This window comes from Hyperolius riggenbachi, chromosome 2 (genome assembly GCF_040937935.1).
Source record: "Hyperolius riggenbachi isolate aHypRig1 chromosome 2, aHypRig1.pri, whole genome shotgun sequence".
Lineage (NCBI taxonomy): Eukaryota > Metazoa > Chordata > Amphibia > Anura > Hyperoliidae > Hyperolius > Hyperolius riggenbachi.
Window position 1 is genome coordinate 530,561,149 of NC_090647.1, and position 11,286 is coordinate 530,572,434.

Below are 11,286 nucleotides of genomic sequence, written 5' to 3' on the forward strand. Positions count from 1 at the left end.
TCAGTGTTTGCTCATTGTAAAATCTTTCCTCTCCCAGATTCACATTCTGACATGTATTACATGGTGACATTGTTACTGTGGGCAAGTTATGTAGCTGTGTCTAGCTGCTCTGGCTGTTACAGACAGCTTTAAACAGCCATTTCCTGTCTGTGAACATTGTTACATTGTGGCAGTTTGCCCAGAGTACCGCGGTATTCAGAGCCTCTTGTGGGAGGGGTTTCAGCACAAAATTAGTCACACAGCGCCCCCTGATGGTCTGTTTGTGAAAATCATTGTATTTCTCATGTAAAAGGGGGTATCAGCTACTGATTGGGATAAAGTTCAATTCTTGGTTGGAGTTTCTCTTTAAGGAGTGATTCCTAAAGTTAACAACTGAAACCTTAAATTAACAACTGAACCCTAAACTTAAAGACAATGGCCCATATGCAATTAAAGCGGACCCAAACCGAACATTTTTTTAATTCAAAATATTTAGTTGCACCACTCTGACACATACAAAGTTAAATAAACACTCCTTTAAGCCTATAAGCATTTCAGTGCATGCTTTCACCCTTCTCTTTTCATAACCAGGGTTATACAGGTGGCAGCCATTACTTCTGAGCTTAGTAGGAGGTTTTAGATCACGGGTGTGTTTGTCACCAGCTACCCTCCCTCACAGGGGCGTCGTCTATGTGAAATCTCACACAAGCTGAGATCACTTCCCCTGTGACATCATCAGTAGCAGCCTGTGTTTTGTTTTTGTTTTTTATATGCTCCATCAGTTTGCCAGACAAATCCCAGCAATATGAAAGGAAGGGAGGGGTTCCTCCAATAAATTTAAAATATTTTATATTTGTCATCATGCAGCTGAAAAAGGCTACTATTTATTATTATAATTTAGAAAATAGATTTTATTTCTGAAATCTTGTATTTTTAATTTGGGTCCACTGAGTTTTCTCCCAAGAGATAATTTGTCATCTTCCATTTTAAATTCCTTTTCGGCACTTTGCAATATAGAAAGTAGAAAAAAAGTACCATCAAAATTATTGTGAGTATTTTTTTGCTTGCTGGTTGTTTAAAAATGCATTTTATAGACAAGCTTGAAAATATCCCCCAAGAAAAAAGAGGAAAAAGTGAATTGCATATTGGCCAAGATGTTAATTCACAGAGAGGAATGCAAGTGACAACAACTATAAAGGAATTATCACCTGGCCTGAGCTGTCGATAAGGGTAGTGTTATTAGAGACTGCAAAGTAAAGAGGAGGTTTCTGAGCTTTTTGCTTTATTTTTTAGAATTTTATACAAAAGGGGACTGCAATCATGCTGGCAGAGGAGACAGCTGGCTAGGGCAAGCTACATCCTGCCTGCATATGCTCCTCCCCTTCCTATCAGCTGCATGTAAGATAAAACTACATAAGTTATAACTTAAAGTGAACCTTAAGTCAACTGTAAAAAATGAGATTTACTCACCTGGGGCTTCCCTCAGCACCCAGCAGCCGATCGGTGCCCTCGCAGCTCCGCTCCGATGTCCCAGGACCCGCCGGCGAGCACTTCCGGTTTGGCCATCACCGGCCGACAGGCATGGGAACGCGAGTGATTCTTCGCGTTCCCAGCCACAATATCGCCCCCTATGCTGCTATTGCGGCCAGGAGGCGAAAAAGTCCACAAACCGCAATAGACTTCAATGGGCAGGGGAACTTTCAAAACTACAAACACTAATTCTGGCCACAAAAGTGGTGGAAAAGATGTTTCAAGGGGTCCTGGCGAGGTCGGCTTCTGCAGTGGAGGAGACCGCGAGGCACCAGAGCTGTGGCGAGGGCACAGGACGGCTGCCAAGGGCTGGAGGAAGCCTGCTTTTTTTTTTCCTGCTTGGACGTATCCTTTAAACAATACCAATTGCCTTGCAGTCCTGCTGATGTATTTGCCTGCAGTAGTGTCTGAAACACATACCTAAAACAAGCATGTGGCTAATCTTGTCGGATTTTTGTCAGAAAGATCTGATCTGCTGCATGCTTGTTCAGGGTCCATGGCTAAACATATGAGAAACAAAGGATTAGCAGAACAGCCAGGCAACTGGCATTGTTTAAAATTAAATATTGTAGCACCATGAATTTCTACTTTGTACTGACCCAAACCTGTGTCTGTCCAAATGCCAAAACTTTCCACTGCAGGATAGCAGTAGTACACTGCAGTACACCTGATGAAGGGGATTACCCTGAAACATGTTGTGTATTGCTGAGATTTGATAAACACAAGTTTACCAGCCAATGGAGTGCCTCCTTCATATTGATTGATTACACTGCAGGATGGTTTGCCGCTGGATACCGCCATTTACTTGAGATAGCCAAGCTGATGCAACAACCCACTGAGTGATCCACAGGGTTCCTATGGAGCTTCCCAGCTTAGCAACTCTACCATAGTGTATCAGTGTTCAACTGGTCATATTTTAACCAGATGGTTCTATCTGGATTTTTGCCATGGGGCAGCATTCACAAAGCTTTGAATGTTAAAAAAAACATGGTCAGGAAATTTCCAAATGCCATATTTTTCATTTTCAAGTTCGTCAATTTACTGGAAGAGACCTATGCGGTAACAGTTACATGCTGCTCTCTCACAGCATTTCAATAGTAAAAGGCATCAACAGAATCCCTTTAGATGTATATGTTACAATAATGTTTGTTCTACTCCCTCTGAATCTGTCTATGTGTTTAGATGAACTCTCAATAAACATTACACATGCCATGCTTAGCTGATTTCCCCACTAGCTCGTCTGCATCTTCTAACAGGAATCTAAAGGGTTAAATGTCTGAAGGGCTTCAGGGGAAACCTCTTTTGTGCGGGGCTCTCTGCTCTGCTGCCTGGGGGATAGAAAAGCTTGTTCCTCCCGAAAAGCCTTTGCAAACTATCAACATTCAATCAGCAGGACTTGAAGGAGACAAGTTGTTTCTATTGGCTGTCTGCTCCTGTCAGTCATGGGAGATCATGGGATATCATACTCTGAAGCCATTCGGAAGCTGCTTTTCGCCACATCGAGGCTGCCAGTAATTAGAAAACATAATACTGGGCTTTACCGCATCTTCTAATGTTTATGAATTGACATTTTACAGACATGTGACTTGAGGTATTTACTGCACAAGTTGGTAATTTACCTCATTGGTCGGTAATTTCAGCTTGCCATGTGGTAACAGCCTTACTGAATTTACATTTCACTAAATGATTGGTAAAATCTGTTGTTTTCTGCATTACCGCATACGGTAATGCTTTGTGATTGTTGCCCATAGTGTTAAGGGACCCATACATCAGGCAATATATGGGAAGATCGACCAAGAGACAGATCTCTGTCTGACTGAATCTGATCAGAGAGAGTTCTGTTAGTTGCCCAAACACTGCAGCCTGATTCCCGATTGCTTTCAACAAGAAATCTCTCAGGAATCGGCCTTGTGATGGCGCCTCTGCCACCATGATGCTTTCCCCCCCAAATGTTAATGTGTTCCCCCTGGTGCCCACGCATTGTAATCTCACCTGCTCCAGCTGCGCTTACTCCCAGTTTTACCCGCTGCTTCCATTCATCACCACCATCACAGCCACCACGTGGTGGAGTGTATAGCACTTGGAGCTTGTGTGACGTCATACACACGTGTCTGTTGGCGCTCGGGAGAAGCAGCAGATGAGACCGGTAGTTACCACATTAGTAGCAAGAGAGCTTACAATGCTTGGCACTAGGGGAGCACATTAACATACCACCACACACCTGATCAACTACACGGGACCAAAATTTTCCAACTTGCTCCATAACTAATCAAATTGTCAATCAGCATGCTTGTAGCTGCAACAATTTTCACCTGATTCAATAAAATAATTAAATTGGATGGTCGATCGGGCCGCAATATCGCTAGATATCCACAATCTCTCTCCCCTGTACATCTCCTCACTAGTTTCCAGATACCAACCCAACCGCAATCCTCTTCTACAATGACCTCCTCACATTCATGTGTACAAGACTTCTCACATGCCTCACCCCTCCTCTGGAATGCCCTTCCACAGCACATCCGCCACTCTCCCACCTTTTAAATCTTTAAACGCTCCCTCAAAACCTACCTTTTCCGACAAGCATATTCTCTAGCTTAGGCCATGCAACCTTCAACCTCCCGTCTACATTTACTCCTTACTAAATAACCTAATCACGCACTGCCTGCACATATACTGTATGCTTCCCCTACCTTTTGTTTTCACCCCATTCCTTTAGATTGTAAGCTTGCAAGTGCCGGGCTCTCACCCTTTTGTGTCATGGAATGTTATTAATTTAATTGCTTGCACTACATTTATACATATTAGTCATCATGTTAAATTTGCTATTGTAATCACCAGTTCTGTATTTTGTACCAGTGTTCATATTTGATGTATATCATTGTCTGTATCATTATGTATCCCTTGTTTGTTTTCTTACATTGTACAGCGTCACGGAATATGTTGGCGTTTTATAAATAAATAATAATAATAATATATGGCCAACTTTTGGCAACCAGTTTCGGACTTACCATTGTTGATGCACTACCGGAAGACCATTACCCACTGGAGCTGCGTATTGCTGATGTAGCTGCTGTTTGTGCTGTGCCATGACTGATCAGAGGACAAAAACCTTTCCCTCTAAGAAGCTGGTCGTCACGATGAGTTATTTCCATCCCATCTACCGAAGAATCGGGCCATCTCAGGCCATCTCAGGCTATCCTTCTGAGTGCCTCACTGGCCGTCACAAAATATTCCCAAATGCCACTTGGAAGCACAACACTTTGATATGACGTGCTCCCTCCTCCTTCCTTCAGCAATAACATCTTCACTTTAATAGGCATATTATAAATATAAATGTACCAAGAGGAAATTTCCTTTTTAGCTTAACTCGTAATTTTTCCCCTAAATTCTAAGTTTCTCCATAAAACAAATATGCCGAAATAATCGCAACTGCGGTTCTAAAATACATTAAAGTTCTGATCTACGCTGTCATTTTTAGTTTTTTTACAGTATCGTTTTACTTAACCGCTTTCGTGCAGTTAAATTTTCTAGCTCAGCAGCAAGTCACTTGTAAAATGCTGGCTGCGACCTTCAGAGACCCAAAGTTGTCCTCGGTACACCCTGATTGATGCACCTGCGGACAGCTCGGAAAATGTCACTGTGTTTGGAATTTTGGGGTCAGATAATGGCTAAGACATCTCTCGCTGTTATAAAGAACTGAGCACTACATTCACCTGTGACGAAACTTCAAACATAATATAATGTTTAAAGTAGACCTGAACTCTTACACAGGACAGAAGGAAAATGTAGAAAATGCACCCTGTATGTATTTAGAGAATTTAGCCTGTCTAATGGGGGCAGCCATCTTTTTGGTTGAAAGGAGGTGACAGGGAGCATGAGACACATTTCCAACTGTCCTGTGTTCTAATCACCCCTCCCAGCTGCGCGCACTAGGCTACAAATCGCAAATTCAAAATTAAAAAAAAAACCAGCATAACAAGAACAACAACATCAGAAATCCCATCATGCTTTGTATAGCATCAGGGAAAAAATGCCCGGGCAGTTTTCTTCTGTGCAGCTAAAAATGAGGCTTGGGTAAGAAAAACAAACTTCTGATGCTGTGAAACTGTTAAAAGAAACACCAAGACTTTTCAGTGCTGCTGAGTAGATTTTTAGTCTGGAGGTTCACTTTAAAATGAAGCCGTTAAACTGAAAATAAAAATATGAGACTATGTTTTATGTTCCTAATGTTCTACTTACCAGTAGTTCTTCACATACACTTCACAGGTCCATATTCAATTAACCATTTCTGCCGCCCGGACGTGAAGCTCATGTCCGGGTGGCTGCTCTGCTGCGGTGCCACACGCAATCATGGTTCCCGATCACCGATCCGTGTCCCCAGCAGAAAAAAATGAAGCGATCTTACAAGAGGCTTCAGTCTTTCTGCATGTAAAATCTTCCGCGTCCCCCTTGTGCTTCCGCTGAGCGAGAAGCACAAGGAGAAAAAAAAAAAATTCAAGGTGGCCATCTTGAGACCAAATAGTAAAACTACATCTACATATTTTTACAGTACAATTTACACATATAATAACATTAAAAAATAACTGTTTATTTCCCACACCAAAATATTACCCAAATAAAATGTTTTATGGAAAAAAAATTACAATAAAAAAAAAAGACATAAATAGTTACCTAAGGGCCTGAACTATTGAAATATGCATTTGAAGGGGGTATACTACGAACATTTTTTAAATTATAAGCTTGTAAATAGTGATAGACGCAAAACGGAAAAAATGCACCTTTATTTCCAAATAAAATATTGGCGCCATGCATTGTGATAGGGACAAAATGTAAATGGTGTCATAACCGAGACAAACGGGCAAATAAAATACATAGGTTTTAATCATGGTACCATGGATTATTTTACAGCTATGATGTCCGAAAACTGAGAAATAATGATTTTTTCCATTTTTTTCTTATTAATCCTGTTAAAATGCATTTATAAAAAAATAATTTTTGGCAAAATGTACCACCCAAAGAAAGCCTAATTAGTGGCGGAAAAAACGAGATGTAGATCAATAAATTGTGATAAGTAGTGATAAAGTTATTAGCGTATGAATGGGAGGTGAAAATTGCTCTGATGCATAAGGTGAAAAATCCCCGCGGGCTGAAATGGTTAACTTTGTCTCCTGCGTTTTCTGTCCCACTGGCCGCCTTGATGACGCATAGTGGCCGGCGTGATGACGCCAAGTATCCAGATCCAGGTAGCCGGCTCGGGTGTCGCTGGTAACGGAGCTGCCAGCGGGACCTGCAGAAGAGCCAGGAGGACGCCGGGGGACCTTGCGGCCTACGGTGGGCTGGAGGAAGCCCTGAGTAAGTTAAATTTTTGAGTACTGCTCAGGGTCCCTTGAAGTATTTTTTGCTTGCTGGTGTTTTAAAATGCATTTTATTGACACGTTTGAAAATATTATTTAGGAGAAAACTCAAAAGAAAATGATGGTTGATATTTATCTTTCCCATTTTTAGAAGAGCCTTAAAATTCAGGTGGTTTGTCTGGACTCCAGTCACCAGAGCTATGGGTAGGATTTACAATGTCATTGATGGAGAAAGAGTACACATGCTAGCCAGACATCCAGTGGTGGATAGTGCTGCTTTCTTATGAAAATGACAATGCTTACTTTCAGGGCCCTCCACCTCCAGGATATGGTGTAATCACAGCAGTGGAACGTTTTTTTCTTGGACAAAGTAGATTCATGTTACTCCTCTCTTAGAAAGGTGCACAACATCTGTAATTTCTGTCTTGAAAGTAGCTATCTATACTGATCAGTTAGTTGCCATTGCACATGGCCTTGTGTAATGTTCATCCCAGCATGTGTGTTTTTTCCTGGAGCAAGGTGTACTTTATCAAAATGTACAGGCAGTGCTGCCATCATGTAATTCTATTCACATGCATTACTACAGTACTACTTATTTCCCATAGATGACTTGTTATGTACAGCAACTTTTTATGTACTTATTTATTTGCCTGCATGGGTTCCAATTTGCTTAAGAACAAGACTTGTTTTTGTTTTCTCTCTCTGCATAGTGATCCTGCTCTAACCCTATACAGAGTTCATGTCACCCCCCCGGTGTCCCGGAGTAGTACGCCTGCCCGTGTCTGCATGCGTCCTTTAGTATGTATGCCCTGGTCCCCCTGATTGCAACGACGCGCACCACCAGACCAGGCCATGCATACTACAAGACGCGTGCAGACACGGGCAGGCATACTACTCTGGGACATTGCGGCCCATAAGTAGTACAGGGCCCGCTGTTTGCCTACATCTCTAAAAATAATCAGAAGAACAAAGACTATCCGGGGTGTCCCCATTCTCCCTGACCCCACCGATGCAGGGCCCGGCTGGGACCCTTTGAACATCAAGAACCTGTCGAATATTTTATTGCGGGTACACTGTCTGTCTACTACCATGGCTATACTGTGCATGTGTGTGAATACCTGCACAGTAGCATGAAGCTACTCATGTGTGGATTTTTCCTCTGTGCACAAGTGGATTTGTGCTATTGTGCAGGTGCAGACTATACTGGCGCTTGCACAGTGCTGCAAAACGTGGATTGGAGCATAGCTGCTAGTAGAAGAGGGCCTGGCTAGAAGCGGTGGGGTCAAGGATGACATGGAAAGTCTCTGGATGATCCAGAGACTTCCCTCTTCTGGGTACATATCTAACCTTTCTTTTTAGCGTTCACGGGCTTGCTTTAAGTATCTCTTCATCATCACAGAGAGTTGTTTTATCCAATCGACAGAGAGAAAAGTCTATGCTTTCAGGAAGGGAGGAAACTACTGCAAATGAAATGACCATATGTAGCAATTATCGTACAGAAATTTTAGGTGTAAAAGGCTAGACATCTTTGTGTTCAAGCAGGGACCCCTGAACCGCGCCCGCACTGTACCTGCGCAGTAGCACAGACCTGCACGGGCTCTGGCGGAAAAAGCCAAGATTAATCAGTTCTGTGATACTACTCAGGCGGAAAGCCGACAACAAGGGATTTTAGGGGGCCCTAGTGCTGGAATCGGCTTATGAAGGAGGATGGGGGAAGAATCTCTGGGATCCAGAGACTTCCCCCTCCCGAGGTGAGTATTCCATGGGGGCACTTTATTCCCTAAAGGTATAGACCTAAACTCTTCCACAGGAGAGAAGGAAAACACAGAGAAACCCACCCTGTATGTATTTAGAGATAACAGCCTGTCTACTTCTCCCTTATCTGCTAGTAATGATCCACTGTAATTTGAGCTGTTAGCTCTGTCTGATCTGTGTCGAGGTGTGCCGAGGTTCAGAGAGTCTATATGTAAACACTGTAAAAAATGTTAACCATTTCTGTGCTCCCAGGCAATTAGAAAGTAACTACACTGTACAATCTCAGTAGGAGTTCTGTGGGCTGTAAAAAAGCAATGTTTTTCTGTAAAAGTTATTATGCTGTTGCTTATCTTTTAGAGCAGAGAGGAAGTCCTGGGTTTAGGTCTGCTTTAAGTCTTTTAGGGGTATACTTTTGTTTTTGAAAAGATAACCTGTTAGCACCTTCTTGGAAACAAGAAGCCAGCAGTGAATAAACTATACCAGCAGCCAGTGACTTCACATGCTGGTCTTATCCATAATATACTGTATAAATATACTGTTTACTTATCATACCTGCCAGTTCTCACTCTGCGGTATTTGGTTCACATGACTTTTCATTTTCAGCACACAAGTTTTTATTTTCTTCTTCTTCTTCTTTTTTTCTTTTTTACAGGCACATTGAAAGGTTCGATATTTATGGGGCTGACATTTTTTATCATTATGTTAGTAAACTATGGACTAGTTTGGAATGCAGAAACCCTGTGTAAAATATCATTTGGCGCATTTACAGAGGGATTAGTGTTGGCATTATTTTACAGCTTATGTAAATAGCTCTACTTGTATTCTTGCTGACCCCTGGTGGTTGTGAAAAAAATATACGGTGCAGATGTGTCTGGCCTCGCAGTGTGCATGTATGCAAAGGAAGCTGAGTGTTACATTTCAAATGTAATGCTTATTTACTCATGTATGCTTTAGCGAATCCCTCTGAAGACTGGTCATTGAGATGATTCATGGTAACTGGGAATATGTTTTTTTTCCTTTGACTTAAAGAGGAACTCCAGTGAAAATAATGTAATAAAAAAAGTGATTCGCGTTTACAATAATAATGATTTAGTCAGTGTTTGCCCATTGTAAAATATTTTAAATCCCTGATTTATATTCTAACATTTATTACATGGTGACATTTTTACTGTTGGCAGGTGATGTAGCTGCTGCATGGTTTTTTGGCAGTTGGAAACAGCTGTAAACAGCTATTTCCCACAATGAAGCAAGGTTCCCAGACAGGAAACTGCCAGAAGTACGTACTCAAGAGTTTCTTGTGGGAGGGTTTTCACTACAATATTAGTTATACAGCGCCCCCTGATGGTCTGTTTGTGAAAAGGAATAGATTTCTTATGTAAAAGGGGGGTATCAGCTACTGATTGGGATAAAGTTCAATTCTTGGTCGGAGTTTCTCTTTAATGAGCTATTTCTTGAAGGACATCCGAGGTGAAAATAAACTGATGAGAAAAACAATAGTATCTATCCTCCTGTTTAAACTAACTTTTATTTAATATATGTGTGTGTGTGTGTGTGTGTGTGTGTGTGTGTGTGTGTGTGTGTGTGTGTGTGTGTGTGTGTGTGTGTGTGTGTGTGTGTGTGTGTGTGTGTGTGTGTGTGTGTGTGTGTGTGTGTGTGTGTGTGTGTGTGTGTGTGTGTGTGTGTGTGTGTGTGTGTGTGTGTGTGTGTGTGTGTAAATCTAGTTTTTAAGTCTTCACTGTTTCATTGTCTGTGCTCAACGATACCTTCACTGAAGTATTCTGGAGCTCAAATCTATGCATGGGATGGCATGTGGGGACCAAACAGAATATATAACATCACTATTAATAAATGAATACACCACACCAGATTGCAGTTGATAGGCCGTGGCTTTTATTAAAGGTTACCAAGGACTTAACACCTGAGCTTTATGCTCAATAACCATCAAATAGATTGTAGAACCATAAACGTAAGTGCATTCAGCGGAGCTGAATCACCAGTCCCTACTAATAAAAACCACGACAAGGACAAATTCCTAAAAAGAGGGGGGCGGGGGGGGGGAGGACAGGTCTTTACTCTGCGGTCCTCTTCAACGGCAGGTAAGCTCCCCTCTGGCGCAGTTACTTAAAAGGGGAACTCCCACCAATCAACAGCTGTCTCCAGGCAGGAATACAAATCCCTCTGCCCGATAGGCTCTTCAAAATCCTCTAGCTCACGCGCTTACCTGTAACTATTAACTGACAGTTAGTAGCAGGGGGCCCCACAGCCATCACATGAGCTCCCTCCATGCTGTGCGCTCGCTGCCATTATTGCCCCTTTTTATCTCTTTACTGCTCCAGGAAGCCATTTACTGACAGGAAAGTGATTTATGGCTGTAATAACTTATCAGTGCAGGTAATACTATAGTCTGACCCAGTCCGACCCGGTCCCAACCTGGATAGAAACTGTCACTTGCATACCTGAAGTTTATCTCTTTAGACAGAGAAAGAAAAAAAGGAACACAGCATAGTTATTTGTGTGCTTGGCACTGTACATACCTATGTCTATCTCATCATGTCACATGTCACTTGTCCTTTAAATAAATACATGTCCTTCTGATACTATAATAAGATGTCTTTAATGCTGAAAAAAAAACAAAAAGAAAAAAAACACAGCAACAGGATACCTCAAC